Source organism: Uranotaenia lowii, chromosome 2, assembly GCF_029784155.1.
Source record: "Uranotaenia lowii strain MFRU-FL chromosome 2, ASM2978415v1, whole genome shotgun sequence".
NCBI classification, from domain to species: domain Eukaryota; kingdom Metazoa; phylum Arthropoda; class Insecta; order Diptera; family Culicidae; genus Uranotaenia; species Uranotaenia lowii.
Window position 1 is genome coordinate 412432545 of NC_073692.1, and position 25355 is coordinate 412457899.

The following is a 25355-nucleotide window of genomic DNA, read 5'->3' on the forward strand; positions in this document are numbered from 1 at the left end:
TTTTGCCATTTTTGTCATTGTTGTCATTTTGGCCAAATGTGATATTTTAGTCATTTTTGTAAATATTTTCATTTTTGTCATTTTTGTAATTTTTTAAATTTTTGTCATTTTTGTCAATTTTGTAATTTTTTTAATGTTTTCATTTGGATTTTTCGTTTTTTTTTTCTAGTTGCAATTTTACTGTTTTGTAGTTCAAGTGATTTAAGTCACTGTTTTTCAATTCTTTATATTTTTTAGAAAAAAATGTTTTTGCTGATTTGTTGTTTCTCGTGGATTGTTTTATCTTTTTTGTTGTAACTTAGTTTAATTTGTCTTTCACGTTGTTATTTTTGATATTTGTTTTTTTTTTTAAATATTGTGGTGATTATTTTCTCGTTTTGATCTAAACCCGATTAATTTTTGGTTTGTCGTGTAATTTTTGCACATTTAAATTCCTTTTAATTTTTTAAATATTTATAAAGTGCTTAAGAAACGAGAAAGTTTGACAAAATCTAACAGTACGAAAATAACTGAAAATCTTACATTGGTCCAAAAACCTATATATTCGACGTAAAAAAGACCAAAACAAAACGGTTTTTAACAATCTATTTGAGCTCGATTTTTGCAGCAGTAATTTTTGGCCGATTTTCAATACCGTATGTCAATCGCCAAGTCATAAAACTCATTATAAGCCCGTTCAACTGATTCGATTGTAAAATTAAATGCAAAAGAAACACTTGAAAAGGCCGTATTAACAATAAAAAAACGAAGGCAATCACTGCTGCACGAGTACAAACAACTCATAAAGCTTGATTAGTTGGGTTGTTGGTCATTCGGTTAGTTAGGCAGGAAAACGAATCCGTTCACTGTCTGGAACACGCGGAACCAGTCATAAAATGTGCACTTTGTAGGTACTAGACCAAGAGGGCCAAATCTTATGTAAAACATTTCAAAGGTAAAATTTAAAAGACAACATTGACATTTTTGTCAGTTTACAACTGACGTAAGCGAGTAAAAAGAAAGTTTACAAACTTGGACTCATATTTTCGGGGGTTGTTTAGCCGCTCTATGTTTTGTAAAAAAAAAGTAATTCGTGCACCCGGGCAGAAAAGTTTGCTCAGAGGCATCTCATCTAGCACATATTTGAAAGCAAGCGCTCGTCCGCGGAAGAACCCAAAAATTTGCCAACGTGCAAATTGTTTGGCTCATTTACGTTTTTTTTTTTCATTTTCTAGGCTTGCAGTAGCAAGCCATGTGTTTTTGGGTTCATTAATTTCGCTGAGCGTCTCAGTAGGCTGGAAACGGAGACCTTGAAAGTACAAAGTAAATTTGCTTATGTTTTGATTTTTGTTGTCTTCAAATTTGTTAGAGGCCTACTACGTTCGAATTTGTTCGGTAAAGTAAAAATTCGGAATCTTTATTCATTGCAATTTTTAAAAGAAGTGCACGTGTTGTTTTTGGCCTGATTTATTATTGGTGAGAAATCAAGTGAGTTGAGAGGACAGCTCGAATGTATTGATAAGAATCCCAAACGAATTAGGATAACAGCTTGAAATTGAAGGACAAAATGATAGAAACAAAGGGGTTAAGATATTTACGCGAATATCAAATGAGTTGAGAGGGCAGCTGATATTGAATGGCTGAGCATACTATCAAAAATTCTAAGGGAGTTGATAAAACAGCTTGAAATTGCAAGGCGAGTTGAGAGTACAGACTGAGTATACTATTGAGAATTTTAAAGGAGTTGCCTAAGTTATTGATGAGAAATCAAGCGAGTCGAGAGGACAGTCTGAGTCTTTGAATTTTAAGCTGTGAGGACAGCTTAAAATTGAAAGGCGAGTTGAGAGAACAGCCTGAGTTATTTAAGAAAAATCAAGCAAGTTGAGAGGACAGCTCATTGAAAATTTTAAGAAAGTTGATAGGACAGCTTGAACTTATAGGAGTTGAGAGGACGGCTAGAGTTATTTATGAAAAATTTAGCAACTTCATTGAAAAAATTTACAGAAAGGTTGAGAAAACAAGCTTTATTTACTTCCTAAATTGATGATTAAATTGTCGGCTGTATCCATTAACACAACTATGTGGTTCTTTAAACAAATATAGGATCTGAAGCAAAGTTCTGATATCAGAGAATCATATGAAGGTTCATTAAAGACTTGTCTTCATTAGGTTAACATTTCTTTGTTTGCCTCTCTTTGATCTGGGTCAATGGCTTCGAGGCTTCGAGATGACTTCCACCAAACAGCCAACGAACCAATAGAAAGTTCGACGAATGAGCAATTCAAATAGACCACCCCGGCCCCGGTATAATTACTTACAATTTTCACTTCCACTTCGCGCCACACTTCGGTCGTCATCAAACTATTCCAGCCAGCAAGAAATAAAATCCTCCTCAACTGCGGCGTTCCGTGAGGTGAAGCGAAGACTCATCACTTTTGGTATTTTGGAAGCACTCGCGGTGCTGTCAATCTCAAGACACGGAAACTCTCTCCTGGGTCGCGTTTGAACTTTTTTTTACTGTAGTTCGTTTCGATGAACGCTGATAATCCAAGTAGGTTACGACGAACCAGTGACAACAATGAGGACAGCAGGATGCAGCCGTTTCTTGCCCCGAGTCAAGCTACTGGCCTACTGATAACTATCTTTCAATATACGATCACTTCCCCGAGCGCCTACTGTGTGCAATTTATGGCGCTTTCATTCATAAACACAAACAAATCACTTCACGTCAACTTTTTGGGCTACCACATTGGATTAGATCCCGCACTACTGATCTCGTTATCACGACTTCGATCATGGAGGAAAGACCTTCACTTGGGGTGTATCAAAACACTTGTGTTTACATTCGGAACACTTGTACTACTAGTGGCGTTGCGGTATAGGAAAGCACACCATGTACTACTAGCTGGTAGTCACAACCCAGAAACGTTGTACACAGTCGATTTTGGATAGTAATTTCACGATCCAGTTGGTTCAAGTACCAGAGCTCAAGATCAAGAGTCGTAGCACTAAGAGTATGATCTTCGCACCATTACACAGAAAAAAAATACGTACCCCCAATGAAACAGATCAGGTTAAACCTGCTTCCTCCTGATTCGGGCACAAAGACTATGGATGGATGACGAGATCATCGAGCGATCTTGTATTGCGCTTACCGCTTGGTCGTCGTCGTCGTCATCGAAAGGTCGTTGATATCGCGCTCACGTACAGATCCCAAACGTTATATTTCGCGGTCTCAATCAGCTGCTGCTCAGATTATTCACAAGCATCCAACAACCTCTACCAGCCAAAAGCGAACCACAGCGGGGTCCAAAGAAGGCCTGGCAAGATCAAGCTGTTACTGTTGCTCACTGCTGCTAACTCAGTTCTGGTTTTGGGTTTCTTGGTTTTTTTTTCTTCTGTTATTTTGCTGTTATTACTTAAGATCACGTTCCGTTGTTTTTGCAACTACACGAAACGACACATCTCACAATCTGGATTGGATTGGGTGATAAAAAACGACATCACCCCATCACAGAGGGCTGTGCGCTAGCAGCCAAAGTTGTCCGAACACGGTTGCCACGGTAACACCAAATTTAGAATACACACAGTTACTTACCACCAGCAACGGCGTCGATCACTCAATCAAGTTACCACTGGGTTTTTTTTTCTTCAGCTTGCTTTGATCCCACACTGACAGACTGGAAGCTACCATTATCGAATCAAACCGACGATCTTCTTACTTAAACTTAATTCGCTCGAATCACGTTTAAATCATTACCGTTTAGAAACACCGGAACGCTTCCCGAAAATCCTTTAAAACACTTCCAATGCACCAGAACAAGAAGAAGCTTCTTCCATAATCGAACAAAATCAACCGTCCGACAGGTACGACAACGAAAACCCACGACGACGAGGCAGCTAAGCCATAGAACTGCCGCCTGGCTGTAGTGGAAAATACCGACTATGGCTAGCTAGTGGTGAACGGGTTTTTTGCCTTGCCCAATTTCCGTCCGATGCCTCTAGATTTGTTGTTACTGCTGCTCTCTTTTGCTCTCTCGCTCTCTTATGTTTTCTCACCCACCCACTGCACCGAGCGCGATCAGATCGAGGCAACTACCACACACACAGATTTGAGTTGGACTTGCAGAGTTGCATGCAGCGTGGGCTCCGTGATTGTTGCAAACAACTCTCTCCCGGCTGTAGAGTGTGTACTGCTTTGTGCGTGTTGATTAAACAGTCTGCTTTCAAGTTCTATAACGAAATTGTAAGGAGAGCTATTTATCAGTTTTCACGAAACCAGAGGAATGAATAATGAATCTTACTCAAAAAATTGTGGCTTTAAACTTTCCATCCTTAACACATTTAGGACCGCAAAAAATCTAATCCCGAAAACTCCAAAATTTGGCATTCTCTATCTTGGAAACCACTGAACCAAATTCTAAAAATATCATATCTTTGAGTTATTGAAAGTGTTGTATACAATTTTGTTAAATGAAAATGACAAAAATATCAAAAATGACAAAAATTACGAAAATTTCAAAAATTACAAAAATTTTAAAAATGACAAAAACTACAAAACCGACAAAGACAAAAAAATAACAAAAATTACAAAATTCACAAAAAAATACAAAAATTACAAAAATGACAAAAATTAAAAAAATACAAAAAATAAACAAAAATGACAAAAAATAACAAAATGACAAAAATGCCAAAACTTATAAAAATTAAAAATTACAAAAATAACAAAAATTACAAAAATTTCAAAAAATTCAAAAATTACAAAAGTTACAAAAATTACAAAAATAACAAAAATTACAAAAATTAAAAAAATTACAAAAATTACTAAAATTTCAAATATTACAAAAATTACAAAAAAATTCAAAAATTACAAAAATTACAATAATTACAAAAATTACAAAAATGACAAAAATTACAAAAATTACAAAAATTACAAAAATCACAAAAATTTCAAAAATTACAAAAATTACAAAAATTACAAAAATTACAAAAATTACAAAAATTACAAAAATTACAAAAATTACAAAAATGACAAAAATGACAAAAATTACAAAAATTACAAAAATTACAAAAATTACAAAAATTACAAAAATTACAAAAATTACAAAAATTACAAAAATTACAAAAATTACAAAAATTACAAAAATTACAAAAATTACAAAAATTACAAAAATTACAAAAATTACAAAAATTACAAAAATTAAAAAAATTACAAAAATTACAAAAATTACAAAAAATATTATTTATTTCTAAACCTAAAAGTTCAGGAAAAAACGCATGACTAACATGTACAGTCAATCGCAAAATTGATCGTAGACACATGGTTTACCAACTCTTTTCATTTATTTGGTGTGAAAAAACATTTATGATTTTGATGCACAATAATTGTTTACAGATCTAGCTATTGATCTGATCGCGAAGATTTTGAAAAATCAGTTTTGCTTATTTTATAAATCAAGAAGTTCATGAATATCCCAAAAAAGAGGTATGCAAAATTGATCCTACACATTTTATTTAATCTGAAATGTTTGGTGTGTAAACAAGACCAAAGTGGATAAGCAAAGTTTTTTTTAGGGTGTTATTTCAACACCCAGCAGCTACTTGAGCAGTGTTTGTTTTTGTTTATTTGCTGAATTTCGAAGAGTTGTGATCAAAATGGTAAGCAAGCGCAAGAAAACGGACATTGCGACGCGATGGTTGATAATAAGTATGTGTTGTCGCGGAAAGTCATTGCGGGAAATAGCAGAATCTGTCGGGAGATCCCACTCTACAGTGCAGTACATCATCAAGAAGTGGAAATACGAAGGAACCGTGAAAAATATCGTTGGAAGAGGATGAAAACGCATATTGACTCCTACAGATGAACGGGTAATTGTGCGAACTCTGAAAAAGAACCCTAAAACAAGTATTCCGAACGGCTGAAGTCGCTGGGACCATCGGAACCCTGTCAGCGTAGATATTGTCCGGAGGGGAGCGCACAGGAGCGGTTTGAGAGGTTGTGTAGCCCGTAAGAAACCCTTTATCTCAGAGGTAAATATGAAAAAACGACTGGAGATCGCTAAGGCTTATGTTAATAAGCCTAAAGAATTCTGAAACAAAGTTCTATTCACCGACGAAACAAAAATAAACCTTTTCGGATCGGATGAACGGCAAATGGTGTGGAGAAAACATGGAACGGAGCCCCAGCCCACGAATTTGGTCCCACTGTAAAACACGGTGGCGGCAACCAGATGTTGTGGGCTTCAATGTCGGCCTCTGGACCTGGAACCATGGAATTTATTGACTCAACGATGGACAACATGGGTTATTTGAACATCCTCAAGCGTAACCTGCTGCTTTCCGTGGATAAATAGGGGCTACCTCGTGATTACTACTTCCAACAAGACAATGACCCCAAACATACAGTTATTGTCGTGCGGGGGTGGTTGCTGTATAATGCACCTAAACAACTCAAAACGCCTCCGCAGTCTCCCGATCTGAACCCGATAGAACACCTCTGGTGGGAGGTCAAGAATCGCCTGAAAAATAAAAATCCTGGGAACAAGGCAGAACTCAGAACGGCGATTAAGAAGATCTGGGAGAACATTCCATCTAGTGTGACCGAAAACCTCGTCGAATCGATGCCGCTTACAAGCAGTGCTAGATGCCAAAGGCGGTCATACCAAATACTAATTCAGTTGTTTTTTGATATCTGTTACTTTCTAGGAATTGATTTTTAATAGAATTTTAAGAAAAAGTAGTACTGTACGATCAATTTTGCCACGCTTCAAATGGTGTTTTTTTGTTGTTTTTTCAAATATGAAGTGAAAATGTAAACAATTTTTATTTTTCTTTTCAAAGTTAAAGATTAAAAAGGAGATATTATGTAATGGATTAAAGTTGTTTTTAATTATTTACTGTTAAACCCTGAAAATCTCAGAGTTCAAGAATGAATAATTGGTGTCCGATTAATTTTGCGATTGACCGTATTACATAAATAAAAACCAAAAATAAAAAAAAAAACACAAAAATAACAAAAAGTAATAAAAATGACAAAAAACATTGAAAGGAATTCAAAAATAATACAAATGACAACAATGAAGTAAAAAAATATAAAAAATACGAAAAGTTTAGTAAATACTAACTATACAAAAAATATCCAATTTGCGAACATTACCATAATTTACAAAACAAAATTAATGTCTGAAATTAAAAAACAAAACAAAAAATGTCCTTAATTTCAATAAATATAGAAATTACAAAAATTTAAAACAAAAATAATAAAAATTATTTCTAAACCAAAAAGTTTATAAATAAAAAAAACTTACAAAAACTTCATAAATTAAATAACCAAAAATAATTTTAAAAACTTGATTGACAAAAAACACACAAAAAGTGTAAAAATTACAAAAATAAAAACAAAACAAATATTTATTTATTTCTAAATCAAAAAAAGGCATGAATTACAAACGTATAAAAATAAAAAACCCAAAAATTAATAATAAACCTAAATGACAAAAAAAAGTCACAAAAATTTAAAAAAAAATTAAATGTCAAAAAAATAAAAAAGATCCAAAAATAACAAAAATGACAACAATGACAAAAATAACAAAAATGACAAATTTACAGAAATGAATAAATTTATCATAAAGAAGAAAGTTGACCAAATTGCCTATTTAAAAATAAAAACATGGTACAAATATGGACAAGATCTGAAAAATGAACATAATGAAAAAAATGACAAGAAAGAAAATACTTTAAAAAATGGACAAATCTCGCGTGAGCTTTCATTACGTCGAATGAAACAGAAACACCGAACCGAGAAAAACGCTTCTGAAATTTGAAGAGTGTTTTTCAAATCCTATTTTTATTCCTTCGATGATAACTTTTCAAAAAATACGCAATATTCATGGAAACTAATTGTGTCAGATATTCCACATTATGAATTTAATTTTTTTGCAATTTTTAGAGCTATTTTTTAATCATGTAGGAACATACGACATATTCAAACATAAATCGTTCATACGTCTGAACACATTCGTCGTTTGGAGGGGAAATTTGTTTCATTCGTCTTTTTTCTTTCGTCCTTTGATTCGTTCAACTTGCACTTACGCCCAAATGTTTCTGATGCAAATACTATGGGAAATTTTCAATTTTCTCGGCGTAGTGGCTGTTTAATAAGTGAAATATCTAGTGAAGCGGTAAATTGGTGAGTAAATAAATGCATAATGAAATGTGTGAACCGGCCATCGGGTGCACCATCGGTCAAACCAGCTCGCTGCTGCTGATCAGCTTTCTGTTGCCGATCAGCTGGAGGGGAAATTTGTCTCATTCGTCCTTTGATTCGTTCAACTTGCACTTACGCCCAAATGTTGCTGATGTAAATACTATGGAAAATTTTCAATTTTCTCGGCGTAGAGGCTGTTTAATAAGTGGTGTAGCGGTAAATTGGTGAGTAAATGCATAATGAAATGTGTGAATCGGGTGCGACATCGATCAAACCAACTCGCTGCTGCTGATCAGCTTTTTGTTGCCGATCAGCTGGAGGGGAAATTTGTCTCATTCGTCCTTTGATTCGTTCAACTTGCACTTACGCCCAAATGTTTCTGTGGCAATTACCGGTAAATTTTTAAATTTTTTTGGCATAGTGAATGTTAACTTAGTGAGTTATCGAGTGTAGCGGTAAATTTATTAGTGAATGCGTAATAAAAGTGTGAATCGGGTGATTGGGTGACTAACAGCAGCAGGCTGCTGCCGATCAGCCTGCTGCTGTTAGTTGTTAGGTTTGCTGCTACTGCTGCTGTTCGGTTTCTTTTCCTTGCTGCATTATTGTACAGCGTTCGAAAGCCTTGAGTATCGATTTAAGAACGCCTGAAAACAAGAATTTGAAATAATATTGCCAGGTTGATATTCTGATTACCTCTTCCTGTATACACTGTTTGCTCATGGAATCCATAGCGAATGTGCTAGGTTTTTCTTCCTCTGCACATTCGCCGTTTGGAAGAAGGGACGTAAGCAACATTGAAATGGGCAAGCAAGGTTTTGTTTCATTCGTCATTTTGAAAGTCTTAAATTTTATACATTAAAAGGGTTTAAATTGATTGTGTTATCAATCATATAGGTAGATAGTGTTATAATGAAGCTTTTTTAGTGAATATCTCAGTTTTTCAAATTTTGTTTCATTCGACGTAATGAAAGCTCACGCGAGAAATATAGCAAAATTTAAAACAATTTTAATAATGAAAAAATTCCAAAAATCATTTTTGTCATTTCTTGAAATCAACATTCTTGAAATTTTTGTAATTATTGGTAACTTTATGTTTTCTGTAATTTTTTTAAAAGATCTGTCATTTAAAGTATTTCGTCAATTCTTTCCATTTTGTCATTTCGGCAGTTTTTTTTTTCGTTATTTCTAATAATGTTGTCAATTTGTTCAATTTTGTCAATTTCTACAATTTTTTCAAGGTTGTAGGTTAACGGACTTATTTTGGACCAATTTTGGACCACCTTGTCTAGCTCTCTGATAAAACAAATAATCATGATTTTTTTTAGCAAATATTGTTGAAGCCCTGGCACTTAATGTTATGCACTATTTTTTTTCATTATTTGTTGTTTTATAACTTATAAAACAACTAATAATGAAAAAAAAATAGTGCATAACATTAAGTGCCAGGGCTTCAACAATATTTGCTAAAAAAAATCATGATTATTTGTTTTATCAGAGAGCTAGACAAGGTGGCCCAAAATTGGTCCACTGGTCCAAAATAAGTCCGTTACCTTACATTTTGTCAATTTTGTTAATTTTTCAAAGTCGCTTTTCATCTAAAATTGTTTTTTTTTTAACACCACATTAAACAGTGCAGTGCAAATAACTTGAAAACTACTGTTGCATGCATGTTGCGATTCAATGAGCGGCCACCTATACAATCACAGCTATGCAAAGGTGATCGATCGATCGCTCTTTTTTTTAATGTTTGTTTGCCACTCTCCATGCTATGCTAAACATTACCATCGCCCGTTGCCAGTCTGAGTCGGAACCAGTGAACCATAACGAATAGGTAGCCAAGCAAGTACAAACTCATCTCAAATTTACCTCGTGTATCGGAACAACAATTCTCGCACAACTCCATTCAGAAAGGGTCCCGTTTATGCTAATGTTCACACTCAAACACATTAATGCTCTTCGTTGCAATTGCATGATGGATGCACTCTGATGCACTCTTCTTGAGACTTGATCGTCATGCTCTCTCTCTCTCTCTTTGAAAAATTTTTGACTGAGAGGAGAGGATCAGGCGTTTTCTCAAAAGTGAGCATAAAGCCGTAGACAAACACTTTCCGACAGGGAACAAAACTGTTATGTGGAGCATAATTTTTAGAGGAAGCGAAAACGTAAATGTGATCGACCGGCTGCTTGATCTTCTTCGATGTTCTGTTTCCAAATTTTGTTTTTCAGGTGATCAAGCCGAAAGACTTTGCTACTGTCGCAGTTGAGTCATAAATCACTGAGACGGTTAAAGGTGGTTGAAGCCAAAAATCCAAAACTAGAGGACGAAGATTAATTAAACCAATTGAACACCCACTTGTTGTTAGTCACTCCGGCTGTTAAAAAAAAATGTTACGGATGTGAAGAACCATTTCCTTATGGGTTGACTTCTTTTGTTGTTATAATACCATCATCGAGTCACTCCCAGCCGGAATTCGCGATTTCGAAGCTAATTTTTGACAGCTCGTGTGTGTGCAAGAAAATGTAAACAAACGGGTGGAAATACTAGCTTCTAATAAATCATTATTTTCTTTAATTTGGTTAGGATTTTCAGAAAATGACGGATACAGATTTGGAGTAGAAGGTTCAGAGATTATTGTGAGCTATAAGAGAAAATTTGTATGTACCGTGAAGCATCGCAAATCGACATTAAAAAAGGTCAATTTTTTACTACTCCAAAAACTATTCTGAGTATTTCACATATTATTCAATGAAAACTCGAGCCAAATGCACATTTTCAATTGCAGTTTGTTAAAAGAGTAGTCAATTAACGTTCCTTTAAAATTTGGGAAAGACCCAACAATTGGTAAGGTAGAATTTTTTATTCGAAAAAACATAAATTTTTGCTATTTTCTATTAGGTTTCCTTATGCAGCTGCATACAATCAGGCGTAATAATTTTAAAGCTGGAAAGCGGATTTTTATATTTGATGGTTGTTGACATGAAAAAAAATTATATCGTTGGATTACTACACAATTCAAGTTTACTCAAATGCTTCTCAATTGTCATCGTTCAAGGGTTGTTTTGTATTTTTATCGGACCTCATGATCTCATTTTTTTTCGGAAAATTTTATTGAAAATTATATTTATACAACCACTAGCCGTAGAAAATTTTAAATTAAAACTTAACATTTTATACTTTCTTAGGCGGAAACTATTTCAATTTTTATCTAACGTATTTATTAAATGTAACAACTAAACCAAATCCAATAGTTATAGTTTAAAGTAACAACGAGAAAATCGTTCATTTATATAGACCAACGAGAATCGCATAAAGTTTAATATGAAGATAATATAAAAAAAATAGATTATTGGCAAAAATTAAAAGTTAAGAAAATGGACGAAAAGATTGATTCACATAGGGCCGTTCAGATACCACATGGACAGAAAAATGAGATTTTTGACCCCCTCCTCCCCCTCCGTGGACATTTGGCAAACCCCTACCTCCCTCCCCGGATGTCCACGTGGACAGATTTGAAATTGTTTTTTTTTAATCTAATTTGTAATAATTATAATTATTAATAACTAGCTGATTTACCCGGCCTTGCTCGGGTTTGCATAAAATATAAATCAAAATGAGTCGTTTGACTTTTCGAAATCTTGGTAGCTTTGTATTCAATATGTTTTATATATTCATGATGAGAAAATCTAACCCATGTTGTGTCATGTATGTAAGCTTTGGAAGTTTTGTTAGTGTCTTTCAATTTTTTAATGAGAATATTTACTGTGTTTCCCTTTTTCATAATTTTTAAACACTTATAGTTATGAGGTTCGTATTCATAGAAATTAAAAATAATTTCCCATGAATGCTTTTATATTTCATCACGAACAACATTTCATACCCACCCTTTCTTAAAGGAAGCTTGAATAGCTTTGGCCTTCTATTTTTTTTTATCTTCAAATGATTAAACTATATTTTTATCTTTTCCACCCCCCATCAAATGAAATCTCTTTTGGAGATGATCTCCTCGGACGCTATATGCCAAATACTCCCCCGTATGCTATATTCAAGTTTTATTTGCCCAGAAAATTCTAAGAAGGCTTCCGAAACTTGCCGCAGCTCGTGGCCTTCAAGTCTTCCAAGTCAACGGCCATGAGTTCGAATCCCAGTCACGGCATACACAGTAAACTTTTGTGGTTTAGTTGTTTAAGCATTTGTGAGGTCCTAGCCATCATATACTCGAAAGATGTACGCTTAGAATTAAGTAAAAGGAATCTCTTCGAGGAAAATTAAGTTTCATTGAGATCCTGTATGTGTTTGTATTTGGTTTTTTAAACTTGTTGAAGACTCATTTTTCATGTTTTTAATGTGTACTTTTCGTTGTTTTTTCCACACCGTTTTATGATAAGTTTTTCTTAAATGCTCCAAGTTCCACTAATAGTTTTTGGAAGTCATCTAATAGAAATTATCTCGGAACCCAAATCGCCCATTTTATGATGTTACAACAAAACATTTTTTTTCAATTTTTCCATTTTTGGAAAAAGAAATCTCATTAATTATTGGGAATAGTGATAAAGTAAAAATTCTTGGAAATAATTTATTTGAATTCGCAGTACTTAATGGTTTAAATTTTCGCATAATTGGATGATAAAATTGAACACATTGATGATCCACATTTATACAAAAGTCATAGAGTGACCGATAATATTGAATTGTATATATAATTTCAAACTTCATACTTATTTTCAAATCAAGTTTCTTGCGGTGGATTTGGTTTTTCCAGATAATGCACGTTAAATTTTTGAGTCCTCCATTTAGATTTCTCGACGGCTTTCAAAGCATTGAAATCACAGCTCTCAACTTATAACTCTGAATTAAATTATTTTATCTTTCTCTATAAGGAATTCTAAGAATACGAAAATGGTTGGTTCTAAAAAGCTTGATTTTAAGAAAATAGCATAATATGTTTTCAGCACTCAATCAAAATTCATAATGAAGATAAATTATTGCATCCATACTTCACACACTGTATATTCTTAAAAACTCCAAAGCCCTGCAGCAGTGGTAGGGAGTAATTTGAAAACCACTACAATTCAAGTCAATACATACTTTACAGCTTAGTCATATTTTTCAATCCGAAATGTTAGTTCATTATTGCATCCGAAATTCTCGTATCTACCGTTACCACATTCAGCAGTAGAAGGTACAAAAAACACCCGCCAAAATTTTTCCTTTCAAATCTTCAATGCTGAGCAAGCTTTGATTTGCTGTCCAGTACACGTGAACTTTGGATAGTCGTTTCTTACGCCCGGCCCATGGTGATGGTGAAAACAACCCGCCAAAGGAAACGAAAATCGGCTGTCAAATGGGTGCCATGACTTTTGATTTGTGGGAATAAAAACGAAAGTTGTATGGGAGGGTCCCTTTTCTTAGGTGGGAGGGGCTCAGAACTATTACTAAAACCTTACCCTGGTTCAACTACACTCAGAGGAAATCTTATTACAAATTTCATAAGATACATCTTATGAACCGCTTTTTTGCGTCTAAACTAAATTTTCATAAGAGTCTTATGAAATTCTTTCAATATTCATACGAAGTTCTTATGAAAAATAGAAGAAGCGGCATTGTGAAAAAATAATGAACACATTCATCCCATCAGTCATTTTCTCATCGTCGTACCAAGCACTTGTTTTTCTCAAAGTTGAAGTTGATTTTGTTATTCTACATGGTAAGTTGATTTTTTGTGAACGTTCAAATTATTTGTTAACTAGAACACATATTTTAATGTTTACTTTTCAGCATGTTGATCGGTGAAAAGGATAAGTTTAATGAACCAGGTGCGGCAGAATGACAGTTGGAACCATGCCTGAATGTGCTGCTAATGGTGATCATGGTGTAATTTTAAACAAATAACAAATTACCCAGAAAATAAACTGAATGTTTTTAACATCAATTATCTTGATATTTACTCATCAAAGGTAAAATTTACTGTTTCCATAAGACCCTCTTATGAAAAGCAACAACCCCTCAATGAAGCAGGTGTTCATCTGAAGAATTCATTCGCTTCATAAGACAATCTTATGAATTTCATAGATTTCTCTTATGGCGCCACTTCATAAGAGAATCTTATGGTATATATAATAGTATTTTTCTGAGTGTACATCTTTGTACCAAATTTCAGGCTGATCGGTTTAGCGGTGTGGATTTGTATAAGGTGCATACAAACAAACAAACATATATAGTCCAACTCATCTTTATATATTAGATTTCAAAATCATCATAGTTATAGCTTGCTTTCAAGTGGCTACTAGTTGCTTAAACTTAAACTGGAAAGCTTTGCAATTTAAGGATTTTGATTAAAACATCTTAATATTTATTCAACTTTAGAAAATGTTTTGAAAGTAAGTATGTCCACGTGGACACTACCCAAACCCCTACCCCCCCTCTCCGTAGACATTTTCATACCCCCTCTTCCCCCCTAAGTTGTCCAGGTGGTATCTGAACGGCCCCATGTTAGTTTTCTCTGACCGACTGACTTTTTTAAAACGGAACTATCAGATAGAATTGACTCTCCTACCAGGCTAATTTATTTAAATTTACTTTAAAACAAACTCCAATTTTTCAAGGGGTGTTTTTTTTTCAAAATCATTTGGATTTATGAAAACTTAACTCGAAGCAATGTAAAGTTGTCTATAATTTATCGTTCACCCAGAATGTTGCTCACGCTACATCGTACTACCCCAGATGGCAGCAGCGCAGCTTCGAAAGAGCGGATAGGTTTTGTTTATGGATGTTGTACAAGAAGCGAATGCACCGATCCAAGTAGGCGTTGACAACGGAACTCGTTGCGCAGGTCGTGTTTTCAGCTATGAATTGTACACTCAGGCAAATTCTTATTATAATTTTTATAAGATGCATCTTATGAGCCGCTTTTAAGAGTGTAAAATAATTTTTCATAAGAGTCTTATGAAATTCTTTCAATTTTCATACGATGTTCTTATGAAAAATAGAAGAAACGGCATTGTGTGAAAGTAATGAACACATTCGTTCATTTCAACAGTTTTTTCATCATCTAACAAAACGAAGCAATCGCCAGTTCATAGTTTTACTTCAAAGATAAATGATATTGTCATTTCCGGAATGGTAAGTCCGATTTGTTGTTTCTGATGTGAGCGACATATTAGTAATTTGAAATACATTTTTGTTTACTTTTCAGCTATCTGATCTAACAAGGTCGAAGATTGGGATGCGGCAAAAAAAACTTTGATGGAAGCGTCTGTTGATGCACTGCTGATGGTGACCATAAATGATTTGATTTCAAACAAATTTGGCAAACAATAAAGAGAATGTTTTCAATGAAATATCTAAAATTATTCTTATTAGAAAGTGATTTACTGTTTCCATAAGAACCTCTTATGAAAAGCAACAACCTCTCATTGCAATAGGCGTTCATCTTCAGAATTCATTCGCGTCATAAGACAATCTTATGAATTTCAATGATTTTTCTTATGGCGCCACTTCATAAGAGAATCTTATGGCATACATAATAGTATTTTTCTGAGTGTACGTCGTTATAAAGGAAATCCATAATCAAAGCAACCGTCTTCTGTTGAAGTGGGATCTATAGTGAAGTTGAATAAGGAGAAGCACGTGGTCAGGTGAATAATTTTCAAAATCAAAATTGAAAATCAGAATTAGATTAAGAAATCAGAAAAGACCGTGACTTTTCGCGGAATTTTACGAGGTGATTTTTAAAGTCGTTTCCGCTGCAGTGTTTCAGAAGAGGTAAGTATCAATTTTTGCCTTGGGTCACGAATAATTCAACAAGCACCCTGCTCTTAAAAAGGGGCATCATGAATTAGCTCATCAACAGAAATAATTGTATGTTAGTAATTGGCTATAAAAGTTGGCTCAAGAAGTTGAAAGACTAGAGGGGAGGCAGCAGAAAACCTACATATACAAAATCGTGCTCCCCCGCACTATAATCAGCTTGTTTAACTTTTTTTTTCACTCTCCCGCCTGCAACAGCTAATGATCGTTCATCAAATTAAGCACTTTTCATAACTGCTTAAAGCTTATTTTGGTCGTATACTCGCAGCTGAGAATAGTCTGAGTCGAGCTTTGAGCGATGTTGCTGGCCAGGATTTTCAAAATGTCTAGTACCTAAGTTTTTAAAAAAATTTGAAAATTGTAGATTTGTATTTCAACAGTTTTTATCGTTGATTCAACCATGTTAAAGACAAAGTTACTTTCGACCTTTTGCAGAAAATAGTCAAGTTTCGCTCTACGAAGCGGTATGTATTGCATATTAGTAGAGTAGTATCGCACACATCACGTATTTCAGAACTACTGATAGCAGCCTGTCTGCCTGCCTGTGGTGCAATTGAACCGGCAAATCTTCCGCCGGGGGGTTCATCGACTCATGATGTGCTTTGCGTTGTGCTCATATTGTTGCAGATGGACTCTGGCCAAGCCGTTGTAGGTCAGCTCCAACTTGGCCCGGCGTGGCGCGGCGATCGAGTACCGTTTTCTTCTGTTCGCCATCATCACATCACATCACATGCAGACTCGCGTATACGCGTTGAGATAGAATAAATCATTTGGGTGTATCATTATGTTACAAATGAGAAGGTCTTGGGTTTAGACCAGTCCGTCAAGTGGATATGGAAGATTCAACCGTATACCCAAAGAGGGAGTCATGTTCTAGATCCTTCATTAAAGCTATGTAATGACCATAACGATTGAAGCAAAATGTCAAGGGAAATCAACTTTCATAACTATTTAGGTAAGTTATGGTATGTTGAAATTTTGAGTGTTTTCTGATAGAAACACGTGCCACTCAGTCATTTTTAATTCTCAATTTGAATCCACAAAAATTACAAAAACGACAAAAATTACAAAAATTACAAAATTGACAACACGACAAAAAATGACAAAAATGACAAAAATGACAAAAATGACAAAAATGACAAAAATGACAAAAATGACAAAAATGACAAAAATGACAAAAATGACAAAAATGACAAAAATGACAAAAATGACACAAAAATGACAAAAATGACAAAAATGACAAAAATGACAAAAATGACAAAAATGACAAAAATGACAAAAATGGACAAAAATGACAAAAATGACAAAAATGACAAAAATGATAAAAATGACAAAAATGACAAAAAATGACAAAAATGACAAAAATGACAAAAATGACAAAAATGACAAAAATGACAAAAATGACAAAAATGACAAAAATGACAAAAATGACAAAAATGACAAAAAATGACAAAAATGACAAAAATGACAAAAATGACAAAAAATCACAAAAATCACAAAAATGACAAAAATGATAAAAATGACAAAAATGACAAAAATGACAAAAATGACAAAAAATGACAAAAATGACAAAAATGACAAAAATGACAAAAATGACAAAAATGACAAAAATGACAAAAAATGACAAAAATGACAAAAATGACAAAAATGACAAAAATGACAAAAATGACAAAAATGACAAAAATGACAAAAATGACAAAAATGACAAAAATGACAAAAATGACAAAAATGACAAAAATGACAAAAATGACAAAAATGACAAAAATGACAAAAATGACAAAAATGACAAAATGACAAAAATGACAAAAATGACAAAAATGACAAAAATGACAAAAATGACAAAAATGACAAAAATGACAAAAATGACAAAAATGACAAAAATGACAAAAATGACAAAAATGACAAAAATGACAAAAATGACAAAAATGACAAAAATGACAAAAATGACAAAAATGACAAAAATGACAAAAATGACAAAAATGACAAAAATGACAAAAATGACAAAAATGACAAAAATGACAAAAATGACAAAAATGACAAAAATGACAAAAATGACAAAAATGACAAAAATGACAAAAATGACAAGGGTGACAAAAGTGACAAAAGTGACAAAAATGACAAAAATGACAAAAATGACAAAAATGACAAAAATGACAAAAATGACAAAAATGACAAAAATGACAAAAATGACAAAAATGACAAAAATGACAAAAATGACAAAAATGACAAAAATGACAAAAATGACAAAAATGACAAAAATGACAAAAATGACAAAAATGACAAAAATGACAAAAATGACAAAAATGACAAAAATGACAAAAATGACAAAAATGACAAAAATGACAAAAATGACAAAAATGACAAAAATGACAAAAATCACAAAAATGACAAAAATGACAAAAAATGACAAAAATGACAAAAATGACAAAAAATGACAAAAATGACAAAAATGACAAAAATGACAAAAAATGACAAAAATGACAAAAATGACAAAAATGACAAAAATGACAAAAAATGACAAAAATGACAAAAAATGACAAAAATGACAAAAATGACAAAAATGACAAAAATGACAAAAATGACAAAAATGACAAAAATGACAAAAAATGACAAAAATGACAAAAATGACAAAAATGACAAAAATGACAAAAATGACAAAAATGACAAAAATGACAAAAATGACAAAAATGACAAAAATGACAAAAATGACAAAAATGACAAAAATGACAAAAATGACAAAAATGACAAAAAATGACAAAAATGACAAAAATGACAAAAATGACAAAAATGACAAAAATTACAAAAAATGACAAAAATGACAAAAATGACAAAAATGACAAAAATGACAAAAATGACAAAAAATGACAAAAATGACAAAAATGACAAAAATGACAAAAATGACAAAAATGACAAAAATGACAAAAATGACAAAAATGACAAAAATGACAAAAATGACAAAAATGACAAAAATGACAAAAATGACAAAAATGACAAAAATGACAAAAATGACAAAAATGACAAAAATGACAAAAAATGACAAAAATGACAAAAAATGACAAAAATGACAAAAATGACAAAAATGACAAAAATGACAAAAATGACAAAATGACAAAAATGACAAAAATGACAAAAATGACAAAAATGACAAAAATGACAAAAATGACAAAAATGACAAAAATGACAAAAATGACAAAAATGACAAAAATGGCAAAAATGACAAAAATGACAAAAATGACAAAAATGACAAAAATGACAAAAATGACCAAAAAGACAAAAATGACAAAAATGACAAAAATGACAAAAATGACAAAAATGACAAAAATGACAAAAATGACAAAAATGACAAAAATGACAAAAAATGACAAAAATGACAAAAATGACAAAAATGACAAAAATGACAAAAATGACAAAAATGACAAAAATGACAAAAATGACAAAAAATGACAAAAATGACAAAAATGACAAAAATGACAAAAATGACAAAAATGACAAAAATGACAAAAATGACAAAAATGACAAAAAATGACAAAAATGACAAAAATGACAAAAATGACAAAAATGACAAAAATGACAAAAATGACAAAAATGACAAAAATGACAAAAATGACAAAAATAACAAAAATTATAAAAATGACAAAAAATGGCAAAAATGACTAAAATGACAAAAATGACAAAAATGACAAAAATGACAAAAATGACAAAAATGACAAAAATGACAAAAATGACAAAAATGACAAAAATGACAAAAATGACAAAAATGACAAAAATGACAAAAAATGACAAAAATGACAAAATGACAAAAAATGACAAAAATGACAAAAATGACAAAAATGACAAAATGACAAAAATGACAAAAATGACAAAAATGACAAAAATGACAAAAATTACAAAAATGACAAAAATGACAAAAATGACAAAAATGACAAAAATGACAAAAAATGACAAAAATGACAAAAATGACAAAAAATGACAAAAATGACAAAAATGACAAAAATGACAAAAATGACAAAAATGACAAAAATGACAAAAATGACAAAAATGACAAAAATGACAAAAATGACAAAAATGACAAAAATGACAAAAATGACAAAAATGACAAAAATGACAAAAATGACAAAAAATGACAAAAATGACAAAAATGACAAAAATGACAAAAATGACAAAAATGACAAAAATGACAAAAATGACAAAAATGACAAAAATGGGGATTTTTTTTTATTATCTGACAATTTGCGCCGGGGGTCTTCAGATTTACCCCCAAAATTGAAAATTTGGTTCATTTTTGCGACTTAAAAACACATGTATTTTTTCAGATTTCTAACATTTTAATTTTTTGAGTTAGCTTCGGTTGGATTTTTTTGTAAATAAAAAATAACCATTTTTCAAAGCTACATAACTCTGTTGTTTCTCAACGGAAAATGTAAAATAGCACATCAAAATGCATTGAAATTTTTATCAGCTTTCCAAATAGAATAGTTGAAAAAAATTAAATAATGACCTTCAACATGAAAAGTTGTAAATAAACTTTAAATGGCGTCTAAAAGTACCGTCTGCACCACCGAATATTTTGCAAAAAATACCATTGTATAGCTCGATTCATGATGCAACTTTCATCTGAAGACACCAAAGTGGGCCATTAACACCTTGAAGAGTTATGAAAGAAATAATGACAATAAATCTCTTTTTTTGCATCGAAAACAAACAATGGTCGAACAACTGCACTCACATATGGAGATAGCAAGCACTTCTAACAACATGGAAACAAAATAACTTACCAAAGCAGGTTAAAAAACACTACTTTTTCGTGCTTTGTAGAGTGTTTGCAGCAAAACTGACTTAAAATTTTAACCAAAGTTCTGAGTATCGTATTGTTTAAGTGATATAACTAATAATGGGAACGTTGCTTTTACAACCTGGTCATATACTATGTAACTTATTAATTTTTCGATCAAAGATCATTGTGAAGCATAATCAATGCCAATAGTAGAAGGTTCAGTTCCTGTGTTTGGGATCACAAAAATGTGATTAAAAAAATTAAATATAGACGTGCTTTACATAGTTTTTATATAGGGAGCTAAGCACTGGACATCAAAATTCTTTCCCATTGATCAAAAAAGTATGAGAAAGTGGCACAAATGTTGAAGAAATAATCGAAGAGCTCAGTATGGCCAAGCCCAGGCTGTAAAATGATGAAAATATGATACTTTTACCATATTCGTTTTCTACATTCGCCCAGTTTTGAGGTTTACCATACTAGAACGAACATAATTCGTCGTCAGTGTTTTGCTACCTCGATCGCTCACACACACGAATCTTCAGTGTTCCACCGTCCATTTTAAATCAAATCTGGGGAATTACGGATGCAAAACTTCGCGCATAAACTTCTAAAAATGACAGTGAAATGTGCATAACTTGTTGTGACCTGGTGCAAAACTGGGTATAAACGAATACGTTATTAGATTTTTGGATATAACATGAAGTCAGTTAAGCTGCAACAATCTACCCTTCTTTCATAACAGTCCCATATACAAAAATAAGCAAGCGAGACAATCAGCTTTTTCTGTTTTAGAATATATTTTTCAATTGTGACCACCACTTTCAGCATAAACGAAAATCGTTTCTAGGTTGTCATAATAAATCGTTAGGCTAGAAATTTTCGAAATTGGGTTATTGGTAAGGTCGAGAGCACCATTTTTATTCATTATGGCACTGTTTAATCGACCAAATTTGAAACCTTTTTCGAATCTTCTAGCATAACAGTCCCATACAAAATATATTTTTCTCACCAAGCTACTTTCAAAGACTTAAATTTGATAATTTTTGAACTTCTTAATGAAATTGTCAGAAAAAGAAACATACTTTTGCAAAAAAAATCATGAATTCCACATTGTAAGTTGAATTTTTTTACGATTTTTGATTGCATCCGATAGTGTTTCGCTCAGGAAGTCATTCCTAAGAAAGTCAGACCTGCCTTCGAAAACTAGTGTGCATCATTCGACATCAAGTGAGTTAAAAAAATGTTTAAATGATTCAAAGCAATGAACCAAAGGACTATTTCGCCGAAAGAAACATTGAAAAGTAACCAAATCCATGGTATTTCACATATGGGACTGTTATTCAGGTATATTTCACGAATTGATATTTTTTTTCGAAATTTCTAGAACAAAACCTCTTCTTTTAGTCTTTTATGTTGAAGCCTTATGTTGACGTAAAATGACGAAAAATTCATATGGGACTGTTTATGCGAGTAAGGGCAGTCTGAAAAGGACGAAAAAAAATAGTGTTTTTACCAGCTTTGATAAGTTCTTTTGTTTCCATGTTGTTTAGAAGTGCTTGCTATCTCCATATGTGAGTGCAGTTGTTCGACCATTGTTTGTTTTCGATGCAAAAAAAAGAGATTTATTGTCATTATTTCTTTCATAACTCTTCAAGGTGTTAATGGCCCACTTTGGTGTCTTCAGATGAAAGTTGCATCATGAATCGAGCTATACAATGTATTTTTTGCAAAATATTCGGTGGTGCAGACGGTACTTTTAGACGCCATTTAAAGTTTATTTACAACTTTTCATGTTGAAGGTTTTTATTTAATTTTTTTCAACTATTCTATTTGGAAAGCTGATAAAAATTTCAATGCATTTTGATGTGCTATTTTATAATATTCCGTTGAGAAACAACAGAGTTATGTAGCTTTGAAAAATGGTTATTTTTTATTTACAAAAAAAATCTAACCGAAGCTAACTCAAAAAAATAAAAATGTTAGAAATCTCAAAAAATACATGTGTTTTTAAGTCGCAAAAATGAACCAAATTTTCAATTTTGGGGAAAATCTGAAGACCCCCGGCGCAAACCCGTCAGATAATAAAAAAAAATCCCCAAATGACAAAAAATGACAAAAATGACAAAAATGACAAAAATGACAAAAATGACAAAAATGACAAAAATGACAAAAATGACAAAAATGACAAAAATGACAAAAATGACAAAAATGACAAAAATGACAAAAATGACAATAATGACAAAAATGACAAAAATGACAAAAATGACAAAAATGACAAAAATGACAAAAATGACAAAATGACAAAATGACAAAAATGACAAAAATGACAAAAATGACAAAAATGACAAAAATGACAAAAATGACAAAAATGACAAAAATGACAAAAATGACAAAAATGACAAAAATGACAAAAATGACAAAAATGACAAAAATGACAAAAATGACAAAAATGACAAAAATGACAAAAATGACAAAAATGACAAAAATGACAAAAATGACAAAAATGACAAAAATGACAAAAATGACAAAAAATGACAAAAATGACAAAAATGACAAAAATGACAAAAATGACAAAAATGACAAAAATGACAAAAATGACAAAAATGACAAAAATGACAAAAATGACAAAAATGACAAAAATGACAAAAATGACAAAAATGACAAAAATGACAAAAATGACAAAAATGACAAAAATGACAAAAATGACAAAATGACAAAAATGACAAAAATGACAAAAATGACAAAAATGACAAAAATGACAAAAATGACAAAAATGACAAAAATGACAAAAATGACAAAAATGACAAAAATGACAAAAATGACAAAAATGACAAAAATGACAAAAATGACAAAATGACAAAAATGACAAAAATGACAAAAAATGACAAAAATGACAAAAATGACAAAAATGACAAAAATGACAAAAATGACAAAATGACAAAAATGACAAAAATGACAAAAATGACAAAAATGACAAAATGACAAAAATGACAAAAATGACAAAAATGACAAAAAATGACAAAAATGACAAAAATGACAAAAATGACAAAAATGACAAAAATGACAAAAATGACAAAAATGACAAAAATGACAAAAATGACAAAAATGACAAAAATGACAAAAATGACAAAAATGACAAAAATGACAAAAATGACAAAAATGACAAAAATGACAAAAATGACAAAAATGACAAAAATGACAAAAATGACAAAAATGACAAAAATGACAAAAAATGACAAAAATGACAAAAATGACAAAAATGACAAAAATGACAAAAATGACAAAAATGACAAAAAATGACAAAAATGACAAAAATGACAAAAATGACAAAAATGACAAAAATGACAAAAATGACAAAAATGACAAAAATGACAAAAATGACAAAAATGACAAAAATGACAAAAATGACAAAAATGACAAAAATGACAAAAAATGACAAAAATGACAAAAATGACAAAAATGACAAAAAATGACAAAAATGACAAAAATGACAAAAATGACAAAAATGACAAAAATGACAAAAATGACAAAAATGACAAAAATGACAAAAATGACAAAAATGACAAAAATGACAAAAATGACAAAATGACAAAAATGACAAAAAATGACAAAAATGACAAAAATGACAAAAAATGACAAAAATGACAAAAATGACAAAAATGACAAAAATGACAAAAATGACAAAAATGACAAAAATGACAAAAAATGACAAAAATGACAAAAATGACAAAAAATGACAAAAATGACAAAAATGACAAAAAATGACAAAAAATGACAAAAATGACAAAAATGACAAATGACAAAATGACAAAAATGACAAAAATGACAAAATGACAAAAATGACAAAAATGACAAAAATGACAAAAATGACAAAAATGACAAAAATGACAAAATGACAAAATGACAAAAATGACAAAAATGACAAAAATGACAAAAAATGACAAAAATGACAAAAATGACAAAAATGACAAAAATGACAAAAATGACAAAAATGACAAAATGACAAAAATGACAAAAATGACAAAACTGACAAAAATGACAAAAATGACAAAAATGACATAGCTAACAAACATGACAAAAATTACAAAAATGACAAAAATTACAAAAATAACAAAAAAATTACAAAAATGACAAATTAAGTACAAATTACAAACGTATATCTTGGGGCTTCGATCCCGCATTTTGATAAGTAAATACTTCGATTTTTTATTTTTCAAGAAGCTCGATTTTTACCTGATTTTTGTCGTTTTTTAGAAACGTAAAGTGAGTTGAAAGTTTTTTTCGGTGTTTGAAAAATTGCACATCAGCGCGCGTTCGGCGTTTGAAATATTTCATTTCAAAAATGGAAATCAAAACAAATCGTCGTTTTTCTCGATCGTGTTTAAACTTGGCTGAATTGTGTGCTGTTTCGCGAGAGATTGGAATATATTTTGGTTTTATGGTAGCTTTATGGAATTATAAATGTGCGTCCTGTTTCCTGGAAGGCAGTTCAAGTGTTCTTACGTTTTAGCAAAGGAAATCAACGCTTGAGCACATCTGTATTCGAATGAGTGTTCCGTTTAAAGTTCCTGCCAATCCGAGGACTA

The 25355-nt window shown here is 31.8% G+C and overlaps 1 protein-coding gene across 2 annotated transcripts in view; it reads right to left on the reverse strand.

Annotated features, from left to right (window-relative positions):
- LOC129742003 (sodium-dependent transporter bedraggled) overlaps nucleotides 1-3909 on the reverse strand; it is a 260366-nt gene extending 256457 nt beyond the window's left edge. Inside the window, exon 1 of one of the 2 annotated variants that reach the window (XM_055733847.1) lies at nucleotides 3578-3909. The gene's annotated coding sequence lies outside the window, so the exon portion shown is untranslated. Of the gene's footprint in view, nucleotides 1-2297 lie in introns of both variants that reach the window. The other variant, XM_055733846.1, reaches the window with a different exon arrangement.
- Nucleotides 3910-25355: the final 21446 nt, after the last annotated feature.